The sequence below is a fragment of the Bufo bufo genome, chromosome 1 (genome assembly GCF_905171765.1).
Source record: "Bufo bufo chromosome 1, aBufBuf1.1, whole genome shotgun sequence".
Lineage (NCBI taxonomy): Eukaryota > Metazoa > Chordata > Amphibia > Anura > Bufonidae > Bufo > Bufo bufo.
Window position 1 is genome coordinate 545,266,339 of NC_053389.1, and position 9,128 is coordinate 545,275,466.

Consider the following 9,128-nt stretch of genomic DNA (forward strand, 5'->3'; position numbering starts at 1 on the left):
TAGACTGTTAGAATTTGTATTATGGCAAGAAAAAAGTGGCTAAGTAAAGAAAAACGAGTGGCCATCATTACTTTAAGAAATGAAGGTCAGTCAGTCAGCCGAAAAATTGGGAAAACTTTGAAAGTAAGGGCTATTTGACCATGAAGGAGAGTGATGGGGTGCTGCGCCAGATGACCTGGCCTCCACAGTCACCGGACCTGAACCCAATTGAGATGGTTTGGGGTGAGCTGGACCGCAGAGTGAAGGCAAAAGGGCCAACAAGTGCTAAGCATCTCTGGGAACTCCTTCAAGACTGTTGGAAGACCATTTCAGGGGACTACCTCTTGAAGCTCATCATGAGAATGCCAAGAGTGTGCAAAGCAGTAATCAAAGCAAAAGGTGGCTACTTTGAAGAACCTAGAATATTACATATTTTCAGTTGTTTCACACTTGTTTGTTATGTATATAATTCCACACGTGTTAATTCATAGTTTTGATGCCTTCATAGTCATGAAAATAAAGAAAACTCTTTGAATGAGAAGGTGTGTCCAAACCTTTGGTCTGTACTGTACGTCAGCGCTCCAATCGTACCACAAAGGTGATAAACGGCACGTGGGTCACCACCTCTTCATCAATCGTTTTATTGCAATAATAAGTGGCTCAACGCGTTTCGGGGAAGACAAATAATCCCCTTCATCAGGAGCAAGGGGGTGAGGGTGGCCGATTGCCCGTGAGACACGGGCAGTGTGGCAGCGTGTGGCTGAGCCAGCAGGGTGCAAGTGTGCCTGTGAATAGTGATGGACGAACATCTGCCGGGACGGTTCGCGAACGCGATCAAATGTTCTTGCAGTTCGCGGCGGATCCCATTCATTTTAATTGCAGGCGAACCTGAAAAACCTTTAGCTCATATTTGCAGCCAAGAAATAATTACTAGAAGTGCACAAATAGTCCCACAACATGGACAGTGACATACCAGATGTATTATTCTAATTTTCGATCTCCATTCATTATTTTTTTCAATGCGAAATATCGGCAATACAATTTTTGCGTACGCGCATGCGCAAATGCACTATACAGTACCCAAATGCACTATAAAGAAAGTATATTGTTATATAACACCCCGCTTCAATCAGTTTTTTTGGGGGGGGACTGGTATATCACACCAGTAGAAATTATTTGTTCCAATAACGCTTGTCCCTCTACAGGGAGTGCAGAATTATTAGGCAAGTTGTATTTTTGAGGATTAATTTTATTATTGAACAACAACCATGTTCTCAATGAACCCAAAAAACTCATTAATATCAAAGCTGAATATTTTTGGAAGTAGTTTTTAGTTTGTTTTTAGTTTTAGCTATTTTAGGGGGATATCTGTGTGTGCAGGTGACTATTACTGTGCATAATTATTAGGCAACTTAACAAAAAACAAATATATACCCATTTCAATTATTTATTTTTACCAGTGAAACCAATATAACATCTCAACATTCACAAATATACATTTCTGACATTCAAAAACAAAACAAAAACAAATCAGTGACCAATATAGCCACCTTTCTTTGCAAGGACACTCAAAAGCCTGCCATCCATGGATTCTGTCAGTATTTTGATCTGTTCACCATCAACATTGCGTGCAGCAGCAACCACAGCCTCCCAGACACTGTTCAGAGAGGTGTACTGTTTTCCCTCCTTGTAAATCTCACATTTGATGATGGACCACAGGTTCTCAATGGGGTTCAGATCAGGTGAACAAAGAGGCCATGTCATTAGATTTTCTTCTTTTATACCCTTTCTTGCCAGCCACGCTGTGGAGTACTTGGACGCGTGTGATGGAGCATTGTCCTGCATGAAAATCATGTTTTTCTTGAAGGATGCAGACTTGTTCCTGTACCACTACTTGAAGAAGGTGTCTTCCAGAAACTGGCAGTAGGACTGGGAGTTGAGCTTGACTCCATCCTCAACCCGAAAAGGCCCCACAAGCTCATCTTTGATGATACCAGCCCAAACCAGTACTCCACCTCCACCTTGCTGGCGTCTGAGTCGGACTGGAGCTCTCTGCCCTTTACCAATCCAGCCACGGGCCCATCCATCTGGCCCATCAAGACTCACTCTCATTTCATCAGTCCATAAAACCTTAGAAAAATCAGTCTTGAGATATTTCTTGGCCCAGTCTTGACGTTTCAGCTTGTGTGTCTTGTTCAGTGGTGGTCGTCTTTCAGCCTTTCTTACCTTGGCCATGTCTCTGAGTATTGCACACCTTGTGCTTTTGGGCACTCCAGTGATGTTGCAGCTCTGAAATATGGCCAAACTGGTGGCAAGTGGCATCTTGGCAGCTGCACGCTTGACTTTTTTCAGTTCATGGGCAGTTATTTTGCGCCTTGGTTTTTCCACACGCTTCTTGCGACCCTGTTGACTATTTTGAATGAAACGCTTGATTGTTCGATGATCACGCTTCAGAAGCTTTGCAATTTTAAGAGTGCTGCATCCCTCTGCAAGATATCTCACTATTTCTGACTTTTCTGAGCCTGTCAAGTCCTTCTTTTGACCCATTTTGCCAAAGGAAAGGAAGTTGCCTAATAATTATGCACACCTGATATAGGGTGTTGATGTCATTAGACCACACCCCTTCTCATTACAGAGATGCACATCACCTAATATGCTTAATTGGTAGTAGGCTTTCGAGCCTATACAGCTTGAAGTAAGACAACATGCATAAAGAGGATGATGTGGTCAAAATACTCATTTGCCTAATAATTCTGCACGCAGTGTATATACCTGCAGTATCGCAGCAGAAAGTATATTATAACATTGTACAAGGAAGGCAATCCATTAGAATATACATAAAGATAAAACGTAACCTTTAAAAATGTTATGTCCGTAAGTGTTTTGCGGATCCGCAAAACACGGACACCGGCAATGTGCATTCCGCAATTTCCGGACCGCACATCGCTGGCACTATAATAGAAAATGCCTAATCTTGTCTGCAATTGCGGACAAGAATAGGACATGTCCTATTTTTTTGCGGAAACTGAACCATGGATGCGGAAGTGCGGATCCGCAAATGCGGATGCGGACAGCACATTCCGGCCCCATTGAAAATGAATGGGTCTGCACCCGTTCTGCAAAATTGTGGAACGGATGCGGACCCATTTTGCGGACGTGTGAATGGAAAAGATATCCCTCAAAATGAAAATAAATTAAATTAAAGTTAAGCAAAAAGCATAGATGTGGTAGGCAATAAGTGCTCGGCGGCACTAAGGCTGGGTTCACACCTGAGCGTTTTACAGCGCGTTCCTACGCGCTGTAAAACGCTCAACAGGCAAGAACCAATGCTTCCCTATGGGCATGGTTCTCACCTGAGCGTTTTACAGCGCGTACGAACGCTCTGTAAAACGCCATACGCCCCAAGAAGTACAGGAGCTTCTTTGGGGCGTATGATCACGCGTTCCCGTACATAGACTTCCGGGAAAGCGCGACTATGGGCGTTGCTTGTTGCCGGAGCCGCGTCTGTAAACGCGCGATACAATCGTGCATACAGAGCGCTCCTTCGGTACGCTCAGGTCTGAACCCAGCAACTATCAGGTGCATAGGCGGCACCAAATCAGAAACCATATGTCCTACCACAATCCGGGGGGTTCCAGTGCACATCCATGAATCCCGGAGGGAAAGCAAAAAACATCTATCCCTGTGCTAGATGATGATGTGGTATTGAAGGACAGGGTGGGAAAAGAACTGTCCCTGATATTGCCCTACAGGGGGGTGCTATTCTCGCTTCTGGCCCTGATAGCCTAACCACAGACCCTAGTAAGCCCCTAGCCCCTAGGCCCCTGACTTCCAGATGATCACTATATATATCTATGTGTTTTTGACTCATTATAAAAGTATATTATAAGTATATCGCACCCCTCTGTGTATCACACCTATACCAGTCCTTAAAAGGACTTTTGTGGCCCTATTAGCTAGCGTTTGGTGTCCCTAACAGCCTGCCCCTGCTCCACACGGTAATCTCTTCCTACACTGGCAAAACACTTAATGTAAAATGGTGGCCAGATCAGGTTTATTTATAAGGTAGGGGGTATGTCCATGTGCTGAAACGTCTCATTGGCTGTCCTGTCCCACCTGATGGATGTGTCATGGGTCAAAGTTCTTCACAATGTAAAAGAATATGACGGGCGCGAATACCTCCATATGTTTGCATGTTCGGCGAATTTCGAACACGAAACGACCGCCGGGCGAACAGCAAGGCCATCTCTACCCGTGAGCGAGAAGGGTGGCAGCAGTGTGAGATCTGGAGTCAAATGTGCCTAGGGTAGACCGTCTGCTACTAAGAAGCCTACCTGTCTCAAAATAACTAGCGGTATACAGCTTCATAGAGGCAGTGGCTGACAGTCAGCCTGCAGTGGTGGGGGTAAAATGCCATTCTCGCCGGTGTGGGAATTTTTCATCAAGTCGCTTGAGGATGTCAGCGTGGCCGTATGTAGGATCTGTGGGCAGAAGGTGAAGCACGGCCAGGGTACTACGGCCCTGCATCAACATGAAACGTCACAATAAAGTGGCCTTCGAAAACCATGGAGCTAATGTAGTGGTACAGCCTGACGCATCTCCGAGCGGCCCAGACCCCTTCTCCAGCAGTCAAGGCTCCATCATCTCAGCAGAAGGAAGCTGTGTTTCCTTCCGATCGTCTACCTGTCCTGATGCTCCTCCTCCTCATCATGCATTTCGCCAGCAATCGATTACCGAGGCTATTGCAAAGAAACAACGGTATGCGTGCACTCATCCAACGGCGCAGAAGCTGAACGTGCTCCTGGCCAAGTTGCTGGTACTACAGTCCCTCCCTTTACATGTGGTTGACTCTGCACATTTCAGAAAATGGATGGCTTGTGCCGAGCCAAGGTGTTGAGTCCCAAGCCATCACTTCTTCTCTAAAAAAGCTGCACCAGCCCTGCAGACGTACGTACAGCAGAAGTTGGGCCAGTCCTTGAGCCTGTCGTTGTCTATGGGCATCTTTATTCTGAGTTTTGGATTTTTTTTTTAAGAGCTCAGGTCCTAAGAAAAGCGAAGAACCTCACTGCAAGCAAATTGATAACAACATGTAATGCAGCAGTCTAGAATGGAGGGATAAGATAAGATAATAGTGGATCTTGCTCCATCTTTAAATAAATAATAGCTTGTCTTTCCAGGGGACAGCAGACCTAACAATTATTTGTACTCCTTTCAAAAATGCTTTGTCGCCTCACACAAAATATATTGGATAAAAGCTTTGTAATAATGTGCCTTTGGACAAAAAAAGCTATCTTTTTGATGATATACTCGCCGAAATGGATAGTAGAGCAAAACAGTACTATGTCTTAATGACAGAATAAAATGAAATACACCCATTAATTCTACTTTTAAAGAAACCTCGACAATTCCACCATGGATTATTTCTCGGAAAACATTTGCACAAGTCGATGCACAACTGACTTACATAAAGTTGTCTTTGTTTGGACACCATAGGAGCCGGAGAAAATAATGGCCATTAGTCAGGAAAAACTAGTGAAGTGTCTCTTCTATAGCAAACCTTTTTTTGTATCAACAAATTTATCATACTGTAGCTACATCATGACTGCTGGTAAATGAATCACGGATGCTGAGCTGTATCATACTGGTACCTTCCATTTACTGTGGCATAGGAACATTTAGCAAAAACTTACAAGAAGAGTAGCTTCACATCAATAATTCAAAAATATTTCCTCTGTCCACTATATCTGGATGGTAAGACGATTATCTAGAAGAACCATTATGTGCATTATTCTTTAGGAGGATAGGTCACAAATACTTTGTCTATTGCAGGGCTGGCCTTAGGTGTTCAGGAGCCCTGTGCGAGCTAATCTTGTGCCCCCCCCCACCACCCCCCCGCCCCCCCCCCCCCGTTCACCTAAACATACACAAAGAGGAAAACAATGTTTGTAACAAACAGGTTTTTTTATTACAGATAATTTAAGTGCAAGTGCAAACAAGTACAATCATACCCAGTGTCACTCATAGCCAATCTCCTGCCCCCCTTAATCATACCCAGTGTCACCCAGTGCCAGTCCCCTGCCCCCCTTAATCAAACCCTGTCACCTTTACCCAGTCCCCTGCCCTTCTTAATCATACTCAGTGTCACCCTTACCCAGTCCCCTGCCCTCCTTAAATTAAGGGTGACAGACACTGGGTATGATTAAGGGGGCAGGGGACTGGATAAGGGTGACACTGGGTATGATTAAGGGGCAGGGGACTGGCTTTGGTTGACACTGGGTATGATTAAGGGGGCAGTGGACTGGGCAAAGGTGACAGGGTATGATTAAGGGGGGCAGGAGACTGGCTATGGGTGACACTGGGTATAATTAAGGGCCTTAATCATACCCAGTGTTACCCATAGCCAGTCTCCTGCCCCCATTAATCATACCCTGTCACCTTTGCCCAGTCCCTTGCCCCCTTAATCATACCCAGTGTCAACCAAAGCCAGTCCCCTGCCCCTTAATCATACCCAGTGTCACCCTTATCCAGTCCCCTGCCCCCTTAATCATACCCAGTGTCTGTCACCCTTATCTAGTCCCCTGCCCCCTTAATCATACCCAGTGTCTGTCACCCTTATTCAGTCCCATGCCCCCCTTAATTAGACCCTGCCCCCATTTAATGAAAGATATTTGGTAAAAAAAAACAAAAAAACAATTGGAACAGGTACTCACTATTTGAAGTCTTCTGCTCCGCCGCCCCCTTTTGAGCGAATCCTTCCGCGGCTCTCTGTGAAGGCGCAGCACTTGGATGCTGCGCCTGCGCATGCGCCCCTAAGCTCCTCCTCCACGCTCCGGAACCTGACCTGGCAACTGCAGCGGCTCAGCTCGTCAGGCTCGCCTCACACAATCTCGGGCTGGCCTGCTGTAAGAGACTGACTGCGAGCTGTGTCGGCCGCCGGGCGCCCCTGTTGCCATGGCGCCCTGTGCGGCCGCACAGCTCGCACACCCCAAAGGCCGGCCCTGGTCTATTGTTACTGTTTTTTGCAATACTGGGACAAGTACACACAGGGAAGACTCGCCATATTTCCAACAGGGAAATTTCGTGGTGGGCCATGCCCAGGAGGCGGCCAAAGCTCTCCTTATGACGGCCAGCCGGGTACATGAAGATCGGTTGGTCTCAGCATTAATTAATGCTAGGAGCATCAGGTACTTATGTTCCTGGTCGGTGGCTGCAGGTGCCCTCCTGAATTCAACTGTATCTCTGTCTTTAGGATATATATGTTGATATTTGATTCTGCTGGGGCGGTATTTTGTGCTGCATTAAGGTGTTGCTGGCCCCACCTACTTGTGTTAAACCATCTTCTTTCAGAAGTGGGTCCTGCGGGAAGGAGAAGTATAAATCTTTTCTTCATATTTCTCATTCCATTCCAATCCACTTCTGACTTTGGATCAAAAAACTACGTTAAAAACAAAAAGATGAGGGTGACACCATCCTAAAGGTTTAAAGATTATTTTTTTACATTTTTTTTTTTTTTCGTTCATCTAAAACTATAAAAGATGTAGCTTCTGTGATTCTGTCTCTGTAACCAAGCCAGACCCAATTTGGGACATCAGTATTGAACTTTATACTTGTTTGTTACTGTTACTTTTCTACTGGTCCACCCGTCTCTTGGTAATTTCACCAATGAAGATCCCACAATGAGCTTGTGGGATACAAGCGGTTGTGGGACTAAGAAGTAGTAAAAAAAAAATTTAAAAGTTGTTTTTTTTAAAAGTCCAAGTTAAAAAATACAACTTTTTCCATTAAAAACAAAAACAACAAAATCATACAATAAAAAGCAACAAAAAAGGCAATAAATAAAACATGAGAAATGAGGGCCCTGCTTGCAAGAGCATATAAGCTATCAGGATAGAGGGGTGACACAAAGGTAAAAAGTAGAGTTGAGCGAACACCTGGATGTTCGGGTTCGAGAAGTTCGTCCGAACTTCCCGGAAATGTTCGGGTTCGGGATCCGAACCCGATCCGAACTTCGTCCCGAACCCGAACCCCATTGAAGTCAATGGGGACCCGAACTTTTGGGCATTAAAAAGGCTGTAAAACAGCCCAGGAAAGAGCTAGAGGGCTGCAAAAGGCCGCAACATGTAGGTAAATCCCCTGCAAACAAATGTGGATAGGGAAATGAATTAAAATAAAAATTAAAAAAATAAAAATGAACCAATATCAATTGGACAGAGGTCCCATAGCAGAGAATCTGGCATCACGTCAGCAGAGAATCAGTCTCTTCATGCCATATCAAAGAATCTGGCTTCATGTCAGCAGAGCATCAGTCTCTTCATGCCATAGCAGAGAATCTGGCTTCATGTCAGCGCAGAATCAGTCTTCATGTCATAGCAGAGAATCAGGCTTCACGTCACCCACCACTGGAACAGGCCACTGTCACACATTTAGGCCCCGGCACCCAGGCAGAGGAGAGAGGTCCCGTAACAGAGAATCTGGCCTGATGTCAGCACAGAATCTGTCTTCATGTCATAGCAGAGAATCAGGCTTCACGTCACCCACCACTGGAACAGGCCACTGTCACACATTTAGGCCCCGGCACCCAGACAGAGGAGAGCGGTCCCGTAACAGAGAATCTGTCCTTATGTCAGCGCAGAATCTGTCTTCATGTCATAGCAGAGAATCAGGCTTCACGTCACCCACCACTGGAACAGGCCACTGTCACACATTTAGGCCCAGGCACCCAGGCAGAGGAGAGAGGTCCTGTAACAGAGAATCTGGCCTTATGTCAGCGCAGAATCTGTATTCATGTCATAGCAGAGAATCAGGCTTCACGTCTCCCACCACTGGAACAGGCCACTGTCACACATTTAGGCCCCGGCACCCAGACAGAGGAGAGCGGTCCCGTAACAGAGAATCTGGCCTTATGTCAGCGCAGAATCTGTCTTCATGTCATAGCAGAGAATCAGGCTTCACGTCACCCACCATTGGAACAGGCCACTGTCACACATTTAGGCCCAGGCACCCAGGCAGAGGAGAGAGGTCCCGTAACAGAGAATCTGGCCTTATGTCAGCGCAGAATCTGTCTTCATGTCATAGCAGAGAATCAGGCTTCACGTCACCCACCACTGGAACAGGCCACTGTCACACATTTAGGCCCCGGCACCCAGACA